The sequence below is a fragment of the Mus musculus genome, chromosome 10 (assembly GCF_000001635.26).
Source record: "Mus musculus strain C57BL/6J chromosome 10, GRCm38.p6 C57BL/6J".
Lineage (NCBI taxonomy): Eukaryota > Metazoa > Chordata > Mammalia > Rodentia > Muridae > Mus > Mus musculus.
In genome coordinates this window covers 18,811,428-18,832,111 of record NC_000076.6, presented here as the reverse complement: position 1 = coordinate 18,832,111, position 20,684 = coordinate 18,811,428, and the positions used below count along the sequence as shown (strand labels likewise).

General features: G+C 42.9%; 2 long non-coding RNA genes across 4 annotated transcripts in view; one reads left to right on the top strand and one right to left on the bottom strand.

Moving 5' to 3' along the window:
* The window catches only part of Gm32926 (predicted gene, 32926), a 94,527-nt gene that overhangs the window by 5,886 nt on the left and 67,957 nt on the right, over nt 1-20,684 (bottom strand). The window contains exon 4 of the long non-coding RNA NR_152783.1: nt 619-668. This is a non-coding gene — a long non-coding RNA (predicted gene, 32926). The remainder of the gene's footprint in view (nt 1-618; nt 669-20,684) is intronic.
* Nucleotides 182-20,684, top strand: part of 4930444F02Rik (RIKEN cDNA 4930444F02 gene) — a 34,632-nt gene continuing 14,129 nt past the window's right edge. For 2 of the 3 annotated variants that reach the window (NR_038035.1, NR_038034.1), the window contains exons 1-2: nt 182-396; nt 13,266-13,389. This is a non-coding gene — a long non-coding RNA (RIKEN cDNA 4930444F02 gene). Of the gene's footprint in view, nt 397-1,320; nt 2,595-13,265; nt 13,390-20,684 lie in introns of all 3 variants that reach the window. The other variant, NR_102728.1, reaches the window with a different exon arrangement.

Sequence of the window (20,684 nt, the reverse complement as noted above, 5' to 3'; positions counted from 1 at the left end):
GGGGCGGAACTAGGAGGAGTGGGGTGTAACCACAAGATGGGGGTGGGCTGGAGAGACAGAGCAAACATTCTTGGCTGTTGCAAGGTCTGCAAACTTTCACAGATCAGCCAGTGGTGTTAGGTCCTTTGGTCACATGCCACAGGAGCGCGCGCCCTCCTCACCAACGGTCCCACTGGTCTTCACTAACCGCAGAGCTGAGGCCAGTGCAGGCTCCTCTGCCTCCTACCGCCCAGGGCAAGCTTAGGAGGTGTCCTAAACCTGCCTAAATTGCCAGGGCAACTGTGAGGCAATGCACAGAAGCTCACTCGGCCACAGGGTGATACAGTGGACCCACGCAGAGCCAAGGAAGCTGCACAGGGACAAGGGCTGATGATATTGAAAGTTCATATGGATCAGGTGAATGTTTTCACGGTTACAGTTGGTCCACATAGGGACTATTCACAGAAACACTATGGGCATCGGAATGAATATGCTTAGCTTGGGCCGTGGGTGGTAAATTGTTAGCTTGTAAATTTTAGAAAAATGGCTATTTAATAAGTATTTAGTGCTTACTCTGTACAACGTGAGAGGCGTGTCCAACTTAATACTGAGAAAATGTTTGTAGAAAAGTAAATTTACCTGGACAGATTACTACTAAGATTGCTTCTCTTGTGTGTCGCGTAGCAATCCTGTGAAGAGGGAGAGTTCTTTTGGGTACTTAAAACAACAACAAAAAGCAACAAAAAACAAAAAAACATTGTATTATTGGTTATGAAACCAATTATATGAAACCAACCCACAAAGCTGCTTTTGGTGAAGGGTTTTATTTGCTAGACAAATATTAGTTATATAGGCAAAGTTAGCAAATACTTGAAGCATTAATAATAGGTCATAGGAAAATATGCTTTCTTAAATGGCCATGGCAGTTGTGAAGAAAAGACTACGAATCTTTTTAAGAGTTCCTTCCATCTGTGGAGAATCCATCTTACAATAATATATATATATATATATATATATATATATATACACACACACACACATGTATTAACATATACATTGTGAGTGAATATGTTTCGGTGTGTTCATAAATGTACTACAAGCTACATATATCCCTAGACCTACAGCAACTCACTTTGAACAGCAGGCTGGCCCCGAACTCACATAGATTGGCCTGCCTCTGCCTCCTGGGTGCTGGGATTAAAGGTATGCACTACCACACCCAACTCTTTATTAATGTTTTTAAAGTCCCTTTCAGAACACTGCATCTGCATGTTCCATAGATACATATATTATATACACACACACATGTGTAGGTGACTTGTATTTTTATTCTGTTAACAGTGTGTTTCCCACCAGAACCAGATGTGAATACCCTTTCACTGAAAACTCCATGTTCTTTGGCTTCAGGAAAGAGCAAAATCAAGCATAGTGCTGCAACTGATCTGGACGCTTCCTTCCTGATGGCTGGCTTTCCTGATGCTGGAATGTGCCTTGCAGGTTCTGGGAGAGAAAAATCATTACAGGCTTAAGTTCCTGTGCTACATGACTGACCTGCTGAGCAATATGCTACTGGAGTGATAGTTTTATGACCGTTAAGGGAATAGTCAGCTGCTTTTGACTGAATTTGAGGTCAGCTACACTTGGAATTCACATTCGGTTCTAGAAAGCTGTTCAGTAACCCTTGGCTGGGCAGCCACTAGGCCCTGCTGTGGAAGGTTCTACTGTTTTGCTAAATGAGCACGTTGCACCCAGCAAATTGCCTTCTAAATAGTTATGTCTATGTCTACGTCTACATATTAGTGCTGCTCTCAGCTTCGGTCACACAAACTTCTTTTTCAGTTAGTGGCAGCTATTGCAGCAGAGACTCAGGGTCAACATGCTAAGAGTTGGTGACTGTTGAAGACTCAGCACTAAATATACATCAATATCATTCCAAGGCTCAGGGACCATTGTGGAAGATGGAGTGGAAAAAAAAATCTAAGAGACAGTAGAGGTAGTGGGAACTGATGGGACTCTGTCTTCAGGCAACATCATGTTCTACACACATGAACTCAGAGCAGCACCTGAACAAGTCTGGGTACCTCAGCATTGCATTATAGTGTTTATACCTGTGGCATGATCAAAGAGGCCTAGTAATGAAGAAATTCTTGGCTGGCCAAGGTGCTGAGAGCAAGTGACTGATCAGTGCTCATAGAATGTTGTAGAAGAAGGGGATTGTGAGCACCAGACAATGGTGGGGTGAGGAGGGCTGCGATAAGCTATCTTCAGGGAAATGGCATGACTATGGTTCGCATGAATTCAGAGCAGCTACAGATACCTGAGCCTCTACAAGACGGAGCCTATAAACCTTCATTCTCTTAACTGTGTGTTTCCCACCAGAGCTGGATGTGAAGCCCCTGTTGGCTGAGAATTCCACTGCTGTGGTTTTAGGGCATAGAGAAATCAAGGGGAAGCCAAGCTGGAAGCTTTCTCCCTCCTGGCTGATCTGATAGTGCCAGAGTATGCTGTGAATGAAGATCCTGAGGGCAAAAAGTCACCGCCAAGCGTACTCAGTTCCAGGCCCTCTGCCACGATAACTACCTGCTAGGCATTATACTTACCGTTGGAGTGAAGGGGTAAACTATTATTCTCTATAATTGATATACCCAAAAATGTCTTTTGCTGTTCTGAGATAGACTTTTCCTGGGGATACACAACACACACACACAAACACACACACACACACATACTTATTCATCCCAGAAAGTAAATCCACAACAGACCACCACTTTGAATGGTTTTGAAGCCAACTCTCCCAGGACTTCACACCTAGTGCCATAAAACTTTTCAGTAGTTCTTGGCAGGGGAGCCCTGGTGAGGGAAGATCCTACTATTATCATAGATGGGATTGGGGGTCATGGGGTCCTGCCTAACGGGGCTAACAGTTAAGTTGGGCTATTGGAGGAAGGACATCACTGTCTTTAGTGTTGTACCCTTGACAGCTCATGGATCCTTCGCATCCATTCTTATGTGAGCATCCCTCCTTAGATCCAGTGGGCCATGAAACAAAACTTAAATGTTCCTGCTGTGGGAAGATGAGTTGGTGGTGGTAGGAAGAGGACAAGAGAGGGTCAGGCAAGAAAGGTGGCCAGAATATTTATATACATGCATAAAAAGTTCCCAAAGTAAATCCATTCAACATTCCTTGGCATTTTAACATTCTGTGATGGATAGGTGTGGTGCTAACTAAACCCAACCCCTCTTTGGGGATTTGTAGTGGTTAGGGATTGCTGTTAGGTCCTCATGAAGACCCACTCTTCCCTGAGGATGTATTGGCAGTTAATGGGAGCAGGGGTGGGTGGGGTAGAGAGCCATTTCTAATGATATAGCCACTGTTATGCTGCCCACACTCCATTAAGCAACCCTGATTGAACTCATTAGATCAAACACAAAATATGGGAAAGTGGAGGTCTGATTGGGAAGAGAAAGGGGATTAATGAGAGCAGGAAGTAGCTTCAAAAGGTAATGGGGAATGAATATAATAACACTATTTTGTATAATTAATATATGTCAAAGATGTGTCTTTTGCTGTTGCATGACACATGTTTCCTAGGGATATGAAACACACACATGCTCACCTGAAAGTGAACCCACAGTAGACCACAGTAGAGACTGCACGCAAGTCCAGCTTGATGAAGCAATGATTTTTGTTGGGGTTGCTAACAGGAGTGTGGGCCACAGGCTATTTACAGGAGCCTCGTTTTAAAAGCAGCTATGGGGCTGAAGAGATAGAAGACTCAGAGGTTAAGAGCAGGGGTGGCTTGTCTATAGAATTCAGGTTCACTTCCCAACTTCCACAGAACAGTTCTGTAACTACAGTTACAGGGAACTGGTGCCCTCATTTGGCCTCCATATTTGGCACCAGGTATGCACGTAGTGTACAGAAATATATGCAGGCAAAACACCCATACACATTTTTTTTAAGTGCAGCAACTCTCTGTAAAGCTCACCACAACACAGGAAAGCTGCAACCGGGAGCTCCCTGCAGGGTTTGCAGGCAGCTGACAGTGCTGAGATCTTTTCTCAGCCTCCTGGCCCTCCTGGGGCTCTTCACCCAGGAGCCTTTTGTCAAACCAGGGAAAGGTATTCTAGAATTTTCCAAATTCCTTCCTTCTTGGATTTGAAACCTTTTGCTTATTTGACTCCTGAATGAGCCTTCCTTTCCCTCCTGCAGAGAATGTTTCAAGAGGAAATGACCATATGTCATTTGTAGAGCAGGATTTTGCCCCTTTCCCTTGATCTTAGCACACAGACTGAGAAAATAGGTTTGAATAAATTCCCACACTGTAGTGGCTTCTTGCATAGAACATGGCTGAATTGTATTACATCTACGAAGCTCATCATGAAACCATGTGGCCAACTTTGGTCCTAGAAGTTCATGGGTTTTTCATTTTGGTTGTTGATCTATGATCTATGTGTTGATTGTAATTGCTGTGATAAATGAGCATGATTTAAAGTCACATCATACCATGTATTTGTATTGTAGAGTTGCTAAGGCCTGTCCCCATAGTGGTTTCAGTATCTTATTTAACAGTACCTATTTAATGCTCAATGCCAGCCCCTGCTCTTCATTGTCCTTTGGTGTTAATCTAGATGTCTTCAAGAAATGCAGTCATTATGGAGTTTGCCCCTTTACCACCACTCTGCTGGTTCCTAGCTTAACTTCCTCAAGGTTCTTTCATATGGTGCTGAAGAAGGGTCAGGGAATTTGGGCAAGCATGGGCTGATCTGGAAAACAGGAACTCACTTTAAGAGAGGCCTCTCCTTCTTCTGTGCTAGACTTTGAAATCCTTACAAATTGCTAAGGGCAGTCAGGCTGGGGACCAATCAGAGGCAGGGAGGAGAGCAGCAAAGGGAGCTTCTAAGAAGTCCCACCCCAAGCTCCATCTGGGGGACATTTTCAGTCCCTTGTTGGGGTCTCTCCACCCTCCCCTCACTCTCCTGTTGCTCATGCACACTCTCTCTCTCTCTGTGTGTGTGTGTGTGTGTGCGTGTGCGCGCGCTCATGCGCGCGCACGTGCCTCTTCTTTCCAAGATGTACAATACTTTGTCAGCCCCACAGAATGAACTCAATGCTACCCTGGATGACTAGATGACCACCCTCCCCCATGAGCGTCATACAGGTCTATGCTTTATTATTTCCTCCCTTTGTTACATCTGACTAATCCTCTGTGGGATAGATACACCACAGTTCCCATTCTTCTGTCCGTGGTCACTGAGTTGCTTTTACACTGGGACTTGCTGTGAATAATGCTGTATCTGTGGTCATTTAATGATCTGTTCATGTCCCAACACTCTTTTGAGACATTCTCAGAAGAAAAATTCCTGGATCATAGGATAGTTCTATTGTTGGAGGTTTTTGTTTGTCTGGTTTTGGGTTTGGGTTTGGTTTGGTTATTGTATTTTGTTTTTTTTTTTTTTTGTTTGTTTGTTTTTTGGGGTTTTTTTTTGGCGGGTTTTTGTTGTTGTTGTTGTTTTGGTTTTTTGTTTCTTCAACAATTTATGTAGGGCAGGCTGACCTTGAACTTGTGATTGAAGAAGAGTCAGGGAAACTTAGGCCAACCAGAAACACAGGGATAGGCCCCTTTAAGAGGAGTTGTTTTTTGCTCCTAGGGTAGTATTTCCCCTTCCACGAACCAGAACATTGTACCTGATACAAATTGCTAATGGCTGGCATGGGCAGGACCAATCAAATAGAAGGGGAAAGGAGTCTAGAGGAGGTAGGGCCTGGAGATCCTATGAACTGTCCAACAGCAGAGCCAGACTCCAGGATGGACCCTCAGCTCTGGGACTTCCTCATTTCCATGAGTGCAACTGTCTGCTCTCAAAACCTTTGTGGTTTTCTTTCTCTTCTGGCTCTGCTGGGTTTTTCTGCTTCGCTTTCTCAGCAACTGCCACTGTTGCTTCTTGACAGTAGAATTTTGGACTTCTGATTTTCCCAGATATCCAGTCTTTTCTTTATCTCATGGGATGAACCCTATAGATCCCCTAGATAAATAAATGCCCTTCATCCCAAAACACTTACAACATAACCATCTTGCTACAGCTTCCAGAGGGCTGGGATTGATTATAGATCTGATTGAAGATCTGGTCTCCACCACTGATGGACGATTTGCCTCTTTTGTCTATGCCTATAATTTTGAGGTTTGACCTTGAAACTGTGCCCCAAGGTCCCTTCATGTTCTTTACTGGATATTTTTCAAACTTCATACTTTTGACGTGTATGGTCTAAGTCCTCCTCTTATCTTTGGCTCCTAATATTCTATCGCCTGTTTGATCCATTCTACTTTTCCAAGAGTTTTCTACTTGGGTTGTTGAGTGGTTCAGTACTATCTTTATTTCAGCTTGACTTCTCATTATCATTTATCTTGGTTTCCAAATCCTGGCTTGTCTTCCTCGTTTCATTCCGTCTTAAGTTTGTTTTTTCTAGGGCAGTTCTCAAGCATTTATTCTCTTTTAAGTATGCAGAGATGTCTCTTTGTGTCATTGAATTCGTTGCTGAAATTCATGAGTGTTCTTTTAAGTTCTGTGTCCTGGAGTTCATCTAGGTAATTCTCATTACAGAATATTTTTATAGCACTGGTGGATTTAGGGGGGCCTGGGCTTGTTGTCTTGACTTTTTATATTGTCAGTTACATCAAGACCTGGGCATGTGGACTTCTTTCATTGGTTATACATCTGATGTAAAACAGCAGGCTGGACTGGCAAACATGATGTGCCAATAGGCCTAAGCCTGAAGGTTGGGAAAGGTTCAGAAAGGCCTGTTAGGTAAGGCCACTGGCACTGTGGTTGTGAGACTCATGGGTAGGTCTGGGGATTAGGGAGGGTGCAGGCAGGGTCAGGAAGACTCACCAAGCTTGGTGGTAGCACAGGGCTTTGGACTAGGCTCAGTTCTAGAGGTTGAATATGAATTTGGTACTCTTAAGAGACTTTTCTTTTTCTTCAGTAAGGGAAATTTAAGTACCAAGGTTGGAATAATACATGGGTGGATTTTACTTGTCATTGTATAAGAATTATTTAGAGACCAGTTCCACCCACCTGCCTATCAGTCACCTTTCACAATGTGCTGCCTAGCACCATGGTGGAATCTAATCCAAAATTCTAGGGGTAGATCTTCCAGGGCCTGCCTGCCTATCAATTATTCTACCAGCCACACCACTTGACACTGTGTTGAGTCAAATCCTAAACTCTAGATAGGGCCTGCCAAAATCATCCAACACACCTATCAGTCATCGTGCACCTGCCATCATGAAGAGTCTGACCCAGAATTCCAGACATGGCTCACAGGCCATGTAGTAACCCACCCATAAGTAACCCTACCTACCTGGCTAATAGGTACCATCTGGAGTCTAACCTGAAACTCTAGGAAGATTCTCCAGATCCACTCCACTTAACTGCCTACCAGTCAGTCATCCTACGCACCAACCTGCCTGTCTCCACATGGAGTCTGTCCCAGAATTCCAGGCAGGTTCCCCAGACCCACACTACCTGCTCACCTACTCGTTATCTTACGCACCCTACCACCTGGAACCTGGAAGAGCTTATTTGCTTGTTATTAGCATCTCTTCTAGGAGATAGTTTGTGTTGACATTTAGAGCAAGTTGGTATTTTCTCCAGAACATGTGCTAAGAGATAGACTTGAATTTTTGCACTATTTTAGAATGAAAGATATGAAATTGATTTCTGTCAGGTGGAAGTGCTGGTCTTCTGTGCTGATGAACACTTTCCATGACCATGAGCTCACTCTGTCTCAACCAATCTCATGTTTGTAGGTGTTGAGTTATTTAGAATCATAAAATACTGAGGGTGCCCCAGGAGGGTATTGCACTTTAAGACAGGGAATTGGTTTAAAGTAGAAATCTATTTTGAGTTTTGGAGTTGAGTGGATTGGGAGAGGGGCAGAAAGAGATGTTGGGATGTGGCCTGGATAAGTAGTATCCTTGCAGAAGGCACTAATGGGCCAGGTGATGTGATCCAGGGTGGTTAGAGTGGCAGAAGACCATATTCCCTGGATGGATGAGCATAGGAGTGGTGCTCGAGTGCCCAGCTGAGAAGCTGGGGACGATACCCTGGCTCTGCAGGAAGTCTTAGGGCCATTGCTGAAGGAGTGATGGGTCACCTCTAGCCTTGATCTGAATGTCTTTGCCTGTAGCTTATCAGGAAATAACCTTATCACAAGCTTGATTCCCTGTCAGTGTGGGAAAGCTACTCGTTCTTGTATATAATGCCTAGGTTTATGAATATAAGCCCTTTTGTTCATAAACAGGAAACGTTATTACATTAGTGTATTACTTACTCTTTTACAGCTGTGATGAAACACCATAGTCAAGGCAACTTATTTTGGGAGGCTTATGGGTCCATAGTGTTAGGATTCATAATTGGGGGACAACATGGCAGCAAGTGGCAGATATGGCAGCCCAAGTCTGAAGTTCAGAGCTGAGGGCTCACATCTCTAACTGCAAGCAGGAAGCAGAGAGGGCAAAGTTGGGCTGGCAAATGGTTTTGAAACCTCAAAGTCTTATCACCAGTGACAAATCCTCCTCCAACAAGGCCACGTTTGCTAGACTTTTCAAACAGTGTCAGTAGCAAGCCAATTGGGAGAACATTCTCATTTGTGCTCTTGGATCAGGACCTCTTCCCAAATTTATAAGATTCAGAAAGGCTGTGCTTGGAATTCAAAAACCAGCCATCTGCTAATTTTCTACCTCTTTTTCAAACCTCCCTGTGGCTGCTATTCCCTTAATCCCTTAAATTCCCTTAAAATTTCATGCAAGTATGGCCTATATACCCTCACAAAATAAAACAAAACTGTAAAGTACTCAGAATAATAGTTCCCCAAAGATGCAAGATGTGACAATAATTTTGAAAGAGGAAGACATATTTATAAGGAACACATGTTCTATGTGACTGGTAGCTGGGTGTTGCTAAGTTTTTTAGATAATGTAGTTATTCATTCTTGCCATGGTCATAAAGACTGGATTTTAGTCAATAGTTTACAGATGACTAGTTTTACTCTGCCGGAAAGCAAAGGGACTGTTGAACAATTGACAAACATGCAAGTTAAACCTGAGCGAACTTTTGTTTTTTATAATAGGGAGGCTGTATCGTGTAGTTTTAAAAATTGATCCACGCTAAATCCAATGAGGCACCAGCAATAGCAGTCTCACCAACACCTATGGCCAGCTTGCTGCCAAGCCATTCACACTTTCCAGGCCATCCATCCCCTGTAGATAGCCTGCAGAAAGCCAGCTACCCCACTCAGGTTCCCTTAACCCTGCCAAATGGTAACACTAGAGACTTGTAATATATCATCCAGATTTATAACAGTAAATCTCCAACCCCAAAATGGCCACACCAAGAACACAAAACCTAATTGATACAAATACAAGCTGCACAGCTAGATTGAGCAAATGTACCCTACACTGCTCTAATGTCCACCTACGAAATGCCTAGCTTCCTGCGGCAACTTCAGGCCATGTGACCCCAGCTCATCTTTTTCTTCTTCCATCTTCTTCAGTCCTCCATTTTTTGTCTCTCTCTCTCTGTCTCCCTCTCTCTCTCTCTCTCTCTCTCTCTCTCTCTCTCTCTCTCTCTCTCTCTCCCTCCCTCCCTCCCTCCCTTTCTCTTGCTCTTGCACTCACCCTTGCCCTCGCCCTAGCTCCAGCCTCATTTGACCAATTAAGATTTCAAAGGATCTCACCCAAGTACATGTACCCCTCTTGAGGGAGCAAAAACCACAAACAACAATCCACAACAGGAGGCAGTTGTTATAAAAAGGGTTTTCACACACATGCACACACACATTATATATCATGCTGAATTTCAATATAATTATCATATGAAAAATGCTTTGGTGTGCTGGGGGAATGACTCATTGGGGAAGTGCTCCTTCCCAAGCAGTAAGGCTCTTAGTTTAGATGCGAGCATCTTAGGTGAAGAGAGTGAGACAGCATGCCACTATCTGTTCTTAACTCTAGTGCTGGAGGGAGGGAGGGAAGGACTGCCTGAGCTCACTAACTAGCCAGCGGAGCCCAGCAGAGCCTTCCATTAACTCGGAGTTCAAGGAGAGAATCTCAGAAAGTAGAGTGAAGAGGTTGAGGATGGCACCTTATTTCAACCTCAAACTTCCATATATATCTGGCTACACATGTATGTACATACACATAAACACATGTTCACTAAACACACACATAAATTTTTAGTCTACATCTTAGATTTGTTATGGTTATAGAAGCAATAACTGTCAAAAACATGAACATTAATATTGAGAAGATACTTCCATAAATATGCTACTTTTCCACACAGAAAGTTATAATAATACATGTGCCTATAATTTCCTGAGTCTTTTATGTGATTGTAAGGATTGCACATTGTCCTTACAGGGAATGACTGTCTTATCTTACATACAGACAAGTAGATTGAAGCCTGAGGAAGCTCGATGGCTTTCTCACAATGGTGCAGTCACTGACAGGGGAAAGTCATACTACTTTGGGTTCTAGTTATTTTTTGTTGCTGTGATTAAAAAGAAATGACCAAAACTAACTTGAAGAGGAAGGTGTTTATGTAGCCTACAAGCTATAATCCACCATCAAGAGAAGTTCAGGCACAAACTCAAGCAGGAACTGACAGCGACCAGGGAAGGCTGCTGCCTAGTGACCTGGTTCCCATGGCTTTCTCAGCTTCTTGCTTTCTTACACAATACAGGGCCAACATATACAGGGGTGTCAAGGTGCACCTTGTGTTGGTCACATGGGATTCCAATATACACTTGACAAATGACTATGAGAATCTTGTTTGATGCTTCTGAGAATACTTCTCCTTTGGAAGGGTCTATTGTTAAAAACCATCATTCTCAGCATAAAATTCTTTTTTTTTTTTTTAATCATCTTGAGTCCATCAAGCTTGGTGTAAAGGCTGCTTACTTTGGATGGAGATGGACCTGTTTTTCTGAGCTCATGCTGAGCACGTCTCCGGTTTGCTGAGGAAATTCTGCTGATGCCTCACTTGGTTCTTTGTCAGTGTTCCCGTTCTTTTCTGGACAAGCCCTAGACTGTAATGGTGCTTGCTGAATATGGTGTTTAGCGCTATGGCCTTCAGCGGTGAAATGTACCCTTCAGACCACAGGGTGACATGTCTAGCAATAGAGACACTCTGTTGTCTTCACACATCTTATGAAGCTAAACGGAAGCTCCCATGGTATGGCTGTTCAAGTCCTATTGTTTATCATGCTTCTCTTATAATAAAATTTCACTTATCCCTGTTACATGCCATGATTAGAATTCCTATTATATTGGCCTGTTAACCTTTTAATCAGTTTTGCTTCTTTGACCTAATATAGAAGCTCTTCATTGCTGTCTCTCTTTTTTTGTGGTGGTCTTCAGTAGATTCACTCAGGCCATTGTAAGATGGGTAAATGTTTCTTAGCTTAGCTCTTGACAATATCAGTGTTTCTGTTGGGGGACATACAGCAAATTCCTAGGAAGCAAGAGTGAGCTTCTTTGAGTGGATTGGACTCTAGTTCTGAAATACTACAGAAGCAGAAAGAAGTGCTTTCCAGTGAAGTATGGGCTTTGAACACTAGAAAATTAAAATGGCTAAAGATGTTGTGGTTGTTTTATTTTTCTTTTCAGGGCATGACTTTTTAATTAACTTAATCAACGCATCCTGTGCCTATCAAATCATAGCGATACAGCTTTATCCATTTGATTAGGACTAGTATTTATCTTCCCAGGAAAATGAAAAAGGAAAATATCAGTGTGTGTTACAAAATACAAGAAAGGAAGGAAGTGTCCAAATGGACACAATCAAGGATGACATAAACACCCACGATGAGGTTACCAAAGCCTTGTGATTTTCAGAAGAGAGACAGGATCAGGAAGATGACAAACCTATAATTATGTTCTCACACACTTATCTTCCTCCCCATGAACTCAAGATCTCTCATAAAGATTTGGTTTCTGGCAGGAACATGAAGTCACATTTGTCTTGTGTCTTTCTGATTAAACAATTGTATTGTCACTTAACATAAGCTTTTCATATTCTTGTACCAAAGTTCTTAAGTGACATAAATATCATTTCCCTTTCTCACTTCTATGTCCCACTTCTAGATGGAAGACCACTGAGTAAGGTTGATATACAGAACTTTGGAAGATACTTCTTTTAAATGAAATTTTAAAATATTGGCCAAGTAATTTCAAGTGCCCAGTAATGGACAGTTCCTATTGCATCTGTATCCCTTCAAGAATCACTTTTGATACAGTAAATATCAAAAGCACCAAATAAAACCACCAGAGTTTCTATGACAGAGCCAGAAAATTTAAACAAGTTAATATGATCTTTCAAATTCTGCAGTTTTCTCTTTGTAGTGAGCTGTTTTCTGCATACTGTTATGACACTTGCCCTAGAACAATTTTAGGTGTTTATAAAATGGCTCTTCTCCATTCTGGTAAATCCAATGTATACAACCACTTATAATTCAACCTTACAAAGATTCAAACCGGGGCAGGCCTAGGGGTACAGGCCTATAATCCTAGATGTTGGGAAGGCTGAGACAGGAGGATTGCAAGTTTAAGGCCTACAAGTGCTAGAGTGAGTTGAAGGCTGACCTAAGCACCTTACAAAGATTCTGCTTGAAGCCAAAAAGTAAAAAGTAGGCTAGCATATAGCTTGTTATGGCATTTTTCCAGTAAATATGAAGCTTGGAGTTTAGCCCTCAATACCGTGTACATGCGTGTGCATACATGCATGTGCACACGCACCCATACACACACAAAATAGTCTCTTGTTAGAGTGACTGTTCAGTTAGCAGTTGTAGCAAATCACTCATTTGTGAAAGCCCTTCACTTATATCTACTTAAGTCCTATGTAGCATATGGATGTGTATTTTAAATAAGTAAATATTTGCTGACTTGCAGAAGCTTGGGATTGTCACTGTAATAAGCAGCACAGGGCCCTGGGGCATCCTTTTGCTGGACCTGTCAAGTCAACCCTCAGCATCCAATGGCATGCTACTCTTCCACTGCCTTTCATGGCTACTGAAGATTTGGCCCTGAGCGAGTCTTCCTTGTAGAAGGCTGATTCCTTTCACATGGTTTTTTATATTGGATAAAACAGGTTTGTTGTGGGTTTTGTTTTGTTTTTCAATAGATGTTGTGTAAGCTGCTTCCTAAAATATGTTTGCAAATGGATCTTGTTGTGTTGATTTTTGTTTTTCTTGGATTGTCTTCATAGCCTTGTTTCATCCGCAGGTGATTTCACTGTGAAAGGCTTCCTCCACAGACTGAGCATCATCAATGACTGGGCAAAATTCCACTGGGCTCTTCTAGACTTTTTCCAAGGACTATTTCTGGAAACAAACTTCAACATTCCCAGGTTTCAAGCTTTGAGTATTTCTGCATTGACAGTTGCAACCGATTAATTCCATTGGATGGTTTCTTGTTCTGAAGTTAAAATTTCAAAGTATCTGATCCTGGCTTAATGTCACTCAAGAACTTACAAAAGCAAAGTTAAAACCTGCCCTTCTAACAAACTGCTTATTTAGGCTTTTGTGAAATATACTTTTATTTAATTCCAACGGAGCAAGCATTTTCTGTTTACCTGACCCTATTCCTTGAATGGTCTCATTTCTCTTAACCAGAATCCTGTGAAGCAAATAGTCCTGTTCTTACCACCTGGCAGATAAGGAGTTATGAGGATCTCAGTTAAGTAACTTACCCAGTGTTGCACAGCTAGGGAGTAGCAAAGACAGGATTGAAAGTCGGGTTCTCTGCTGCTGACTGTGCATTCTTACACAATATAACCAGCTCTTAGTTCTTTTCCTACCTAGCAATACTGTGACTATGTGTGTGTTCCTTTTGTGTTGGCTATTTTTATGTCAACTTGACATAAGCTAGAGTAATTCGGAAGATGGAACTTCATTTGAGAAAATACTTCCCAACAGATTGTCCTGTGGGCAAGTCTATTGTACATTTGGTGCATTTTCTTGATTGATAATTGATATTGGAGGGCTTAGTGTAAAGGTTTCTCCAAAGCAAGGTCATCTTGGCTATTGCGAGCTAAGGAATACCACAAGGTCACACCACCAGTTAACAAAGCACACATAAGAATTTCACTGGGGAGAACAGAATGGCTGCAGTCTCTGTACGGGGAGAGACAGCAGAGGGCTGGACTGAATGGAAGACTTTTATAGGGTTTGTGGAGCACGCCAAGTGAGCCAATAGGAAACATTGGCCACTACAGGATCAGGGATTTCCAAGTCTCAGAGCTTTGGGTCAAACTAGAGGCAGAGTGTTTTCGCTTTGGCCTCTGTCTGGGGCTTGGGGTCAAGTCGGGGATGAGGTGGTGGTCTCTTGGCCCATGTGCTTAAGGTCAACTCAGGGTCAGAGTATTTTTTCCTTGCCCTAGTCTCAGGGTCAAGTCAGGGTCAGGGGGGTCTTTCCTGGCCCATTTACTCTACATTCCTCTCTGTTTTGTTTAGGAGAGGGGTGATGATATCACTATGCAACTTCCTGCTGTCTGGGGCATTGAAGTCCTTGAGACAAGCTTGATCTTCATATCAGGGGTTGTAGGCCTCTGCTACTGTAGTTAGGGGCTGATAATCCTGTAATAACAACTGATTAATAAATATCTAGTTAGAAATCTTTTGGATCTTCTGTTGAAAAACATCTAGACAAGAAGTTTATAGGGAAGAGTGTAACTAATAGGATGAGGGAAAGGAGAGGGGAGGTTATGAAGGGCAACAGGACTGTCAAGGGCCCACTGGCCAGAGGCTTTGAGCTGTTCCTTGGGTATTTCAGAGACCTGTTTGGAGTTGGCAGATTTTGTCTTTTATTATATCTGATTGGTTGACATATTAGATACAACATTCCTCTTTGAGGAAGAGGCAAAGGCCACCCTTCTCTGCTGTTAGTAAATCTAATAATCCTCAAAATCCACTTGATTTTGTCTTTCAAGTGGTTTGCACCGAAACAAGCATTTTTCTTAAAGCCACACAATAACCCCCTTGTATTGGATAGAGCAATTTGAGTGTTCTGTCATATTGTAGAACTATTTCAGCGGTTGATAAATTTGGGTCTACTTAATTTTAACAGGTACCTTGTCTGGTGTTGTAATAAGCATTACAGGTAGCCATTTTGTCCTTTTCGACTTAAAACTCCAGACTTTTGTAGAGGATAAGCCGTGATGTGCTCTCTTCTATAACAACTTCCTGCTGAAATTTCATTGTGAGGGTCTAGGCAGACTGGAATGCTAATCAAAGGCCAGGAGGGAATTTAAACACTGGTTTATTCATCAGAAACCAGATCTGGTTCACGGACCCAGCTGAAGAGACAGGGAACAATCACATGAGCTGGACTGGCTCTCATCAGCTTTCAACAAGTCCAGGGCTCACAGCCACTTGGAACGGTGCATAGTGCACAGCTGATTCCCAGATGGTGCCTGTCAGCGGAGTGGAAATCTGCTGAGACAGCTAAAGACTAGGGACAGAAGTTAAGGTTTAGGAACTTAAAGGAAAATCATAAATTTGGAACTTTCAGGCATACTGTCCTGATAGTTGAGGGAGAGGAGGGTACCCAAGACCAAGGGAGAAAGAGATGTTACCTTCAAGAATAGTCAGGTATGGAAAGTTAGCCTGTTCTTATCTGGAGTCCATTTGAACTGTGAGAGGTAGATCAAAGTCTTATGACTCCCTGAAACTTACATGAACTTTTTTGTTTAAAATAAGAGATAGAGGTTTTATATATATTAGTATTACCACTGTTTGTAATCTGTACTGAAATCCACACTGTAGGAAAAGCAGCTAAAGAGGGTTTATCCATAACAAAAGCTTTGGGTTAAAAATCACTGGCATTTTTCCACTGTCTCAGAGCCATACATACAGATTGGTCAGAGATGTTTTTATTTTGGCACAATGAGAAGCACCTTTAATTGTAGATACTTGAAGACAACCAAAGGAAATTTGAAATCTTAAGCTTGTCACTGATAATAGCTTTATCAGCTTATCAGAACGCCATTGATCAATATTAAAACTCTGAACCTTTAAAATATTGAAAGAAATCTGAGACATTTTTACTACTTTAGATTACCTTCTTACACCTCTACAAAATGCATCTTTACATTCCTTAAAATACTAGTTTTCACATCCTCAAACACTTTCTTAGAACTTACTTAAGCTTTCACATTTCCCATCTAACCATTTATCAGAGAGTTATTATTCTCGGGACTTATTGCCAAGAGCAATCACTGCAAAGCAAGTTCCTTTTAATCCTTTTGTCTTCTTTTGCTCTCCTTTCTCTGACACAGTTAGTTGGCCCTCCTAACACAGAACAGAGATGTTGGAGAAAACTTTTAAACATACGTTCTTGGATCTTAATGAAGGGGAGTCGTAATCCAATCCCAGAGGCAGTTTTCCAGTAAAACAGAGCAGTAAAACACAACCTAAGTATTATCCACACTCAAAAGACATCTGAGTCCCTGCTAAACTGAATCCAGGAATTCCATAGATGAATTCTGAGCCCTGGCCATCAAAGCAGCTCTGGCAAATGGCTCTAGTAGTGGAGACTGGCAGCTGCATAGAAAACAAAACCAAAACCAATAAGCACAGAACACATAAAGCTCACAGGCTCAAAACAGACCAGTCCTCTGAAATAAACGTGCAGTGGCTACCAACGTTCATGCTCAACTGAGTCTGACCTATTTCCATCCTGACCCCATGTTTGCCACAAGACTTATGGGCACAACAGAAAACAGACCTATCTGCATCCACAAAACAGACAGACAAAACTTTCTAAACAACCAGTACCAGGTGAGCAGGTGATAGCTTACTTTTTGCCCTGGACAGGAATGAGCTTTGTTGCTGGATAATGAGAGGGCATGAGGTTTGGCTTTAGAGTAAATGTCCTTTACTTGGGAAGCCAGTAAAGAAAGGGTGTGTTGGATTGTGTGATTTGGAGGAGGAGGGGGGAGGGGAAGGCTAGAGAGTCTGGGGTTAAGTAGATGTTGAGAGCAAAGGAAATAGAGGCTCTCACTTTGGCTAAGAGGTCCTTCCCCAGTAAGGAGATGGGGCAGGTTGATACCAGTAGGAAGGAGCAGGTAAGGGGGATATCTCTAAAGATACAACTAGGCAATGGGGTTTGGTAGGGTTCGTAAGGCTCTCCCCTACCCTGACAATAGGAGAATGAGAAGGGGAGATGGATCCCTAAAAATCCACCAGGACTATAGTATACAGAAGGAATCTTGATATCTTGATGACGACCTGAGGCTCCCTATCATAGAGATGGTGGTAGTCAGGCCAAGGGATCCCAGATCCCCTCAGTTACCCATGGGCAGTCCTAAGATTGACCAGAGGGCAATCTGGGTCTAATGTTCATCTCTCAAGGAACATGAGGGCAGTCAATATCACAGTACCCCTTTTGATGGCAGCATCTTGGACATGGTCATGTGGTTTGTGAGAGCTTGTGCAGGCCCAGGTCCCTTCCTGACTAAATTTGAGGAAGGGACCCATAGTTTCTCAGGCTTTGAGAGGCAAGGGAACCTTGGCAGTTGCTATGACCAGCTGAAATGCCTTAGTCAACATCAGGGATTTTTGTTTTTGGAACTTTTTCATCCCTCCCATGGTGCACCTTAAAGGCCACCACTAAGACTTCTGACTGCATGGTCCAAGATCCATTCTGTAAGTATTTAATCTTGGCCATAATATCAGGAATTATGAAATCACCACTTCACCTAAACAACATTATTACATGAAAGTACATCTTTCTTACACGCGTTCGCGACCGGCCAGGAAAGACGCAGCAAACCAGAATCTTCTGCGGCAAAGCTTTATTGCTTACATCTTCAGGAGCAAGAGAGCAAGAGAGCAAGAGCAAGAAAAAGAACAAGAGCAAGAAGAAGAACAAGAGCAAGAGCAAGAAAGAGAACAAGAGCAAGAAGAAGAACAAGAACAAGAAAGCAAGAGAGAGAAAAAGCAAGAAAAAGAACAAGAGCAAGAAAGCAAGAGAGCAAGAGAGAGCAAGAGAGCAAAAGAAAGCAAGAGTGAGAAAAAGAACAAGAGCAAGAAGAAGAACAAGAGCAAGAGAGAGAAAAAGAATGGCAAAACCCCGTCCCTTTTAAGGAGAATTATCCTCCGCCTAGGACGTGTCACTCCCTGATTGGCTGCAGCCCATCGGCCCAGTTGTCATCACGAGAAAGGCAGAACACATGGCGGGAAGACTGCCCCTGCACGTGTGCAGATTATGTTTACTACTTAGAACACAGCTGTCAGCGCCATCTTGTAATGGCAAATGTGAGGGCGGCTTCCTACACATCTTCATATTGATTCTGCAGAAAATCTGCCCAGGAAACATTAGGCTATGTGATAGAAACAGGAAAGGCATAATAGCAAGAAGCAACCCTGGGGCAAAGTCTCTGGGGTCCATACCTCTCAGAGCTCACCCATCACAGCTGTGTAAAACAATGGTCCATCTCTAGAAAGCTGACTTGCTTGCCACAGTCTTCCTGGCATGGCTTCTGCAATAAGATGACAATTTAGAGGGTAAGACACAAAGTCAATTTCAGCATATCATAGTGGTTTGTGCCTATAATCCCAACAATTGGGAAACTGAGTTAGGAGATCAAGACCAACTAGGCTACATAGAGTTTTATAACAGTTTGAGCCACAATATGACATCGTTATCTCAAGAGCAAATGTCAACTTAAAAGAATTCAAATTCAGGCAAGAAGCTCAGTCAGTGTAGGATCCTGCTACCAAGTCTAATGACCCAAGTTGCATTTCTTAGACCGTTAGGATGGAAGGAAAGAATTTATTACCCCAAATTTTTCTCTAATCTCCAAAAGATTATTCCTTTCTCTCTCCTCTCTCTCTCTCTCTCTCTCTCTCTCCCCTCCCCCTCCCCTCTTCTCTCTCTCTCTCCTCTCCTCTCCTCTCTTCTCTCTTTCTCCTCCTCACCTCCCCTCTTCTCTCTCTCTCTCTCCTCCCCTCCCCTCCCCTCTTCTCTCTCTCTCTCTCTCTCTCTCTCTCTCTCTCTCTCTCTCCTCTCCTCTCCTCTCCTCTCTTCTCTCTCTCTCTCCTCCTCACCTCCCCTCTTCTCTCTCTCCTCCTCACCTCCCCTCTTCTCTCTCTCTCTCTCCTCCCCTCCCCTCCCCTCTTCTCTCTCTCTCTCTCTCTCTCTCTCTCTCTCTCACACACACACACACACATAAATGTGTAGTCAAAATTATATTTTAAAAAAGTGGTCACAATGCTACTGACTCATTCTTAAATGGAAGAATCTAGTCTAAATGGATTAGTCCCTTCTAAGAGCTCCTACTTCCTACTCCTCCCAACTACACATGAGTATACATGTACATGTCTGTCTGTCTAATCTCTCTCTCTCCCTCCCCCCTCCCCCTCTCCATCTCTCTCCCTCATGCATGCATGGTTGTGTTCACACAGAAGGGTGAACTTTCACAGGACCCAGAGACCAAGTACTGAGCGGAAAATTAGCCTCTGTTCTAGTTTATGCCAGTAGGTTTTCTTGATTACTCTCTGCCTTACAGCAGAGTGTCTTGGTGAACCAGAATTCACTAATATTGTTAGTGTAGTTGACTACCATGTATCCAGATTCCCTGTCACTTCTCTCGGAGATCTGAATTACAGATAAACCACTAGACATGCCCAGCATTTCTATGTGTTTATGAATGCAAACTCTGGCCCTCCGATTTACAGAGCAAGCACTTTATCTACTGAGCCATCTCTCTAGGCTGATTCACTCCTTACTTCATTTTGTGGTCCAGTGATTTTAAAAGTTTTCAAATGCTTCTGCTACCTAGCATTTCTGTCCTCTATCCCCACTAGTCCAACCCTGGTGGCCTCAGCTAACAGATCACTCGTGAGTCTTGTCTTTAATGTATTACTTAAATGACACCGTCTGATGGGAATTGGATCATGATAACCCCCTTTTCATGTCTCTCGTGGAACACTTCTATGTCTAAGGTATAGTCTAGCATTAGCTATCATCCCATGTACATTGGAGCTACGGTAGGACAAAGAGCCCATAGCCTGGTTCCACTCCTGTCCTGCCTTGTCCTGTTCCTATAAAGCTTCCAAGTTTGTCCCTCCACTTATACCTCTACAGATATTGCAGAGCTGGTGATGTCTGGAGTCTGGACTATGCTATGCAGAGTTGCATGTGTCAAGTGCTCCTTGCCCTTCTGCCATTGCATTCCACTTGCCCTGCTTTATTTAGCCTTCTGTAGTGGTACCCAATTAATGCTACTCAATTGATTCCAGCAGTGGCAGCACATTCCTTTTACCCACCACAATGGTTTATTCCTGAATGAGATACACACACACACACACACACACACACACACACACACACACACACACAGCCTTTATACTTTGCTATGGCTAAACAGCTCAATGACTGGGCTACTTCCTAACCTCTGTGTGGCTAATCCAAGTTATTATCCATAGTCCCAAGTTATTACTTACTAAAATCTAAATTTTATCTTTGCTGCCCAGTCAGGCAGTCCTCTTGGGGCCACCCCAGCTTGTACATGGTCGCTATGCTCTCTAATCCACACCTTCTTAGGCACAGCATCTCTTCCTGAGAATGGCAGATCTCTCCCTTTCTTCCTCCTTCCTTGGCCTCTTGCCTGGGAATCCTAAAAGTCCCACCTCTTTCTCC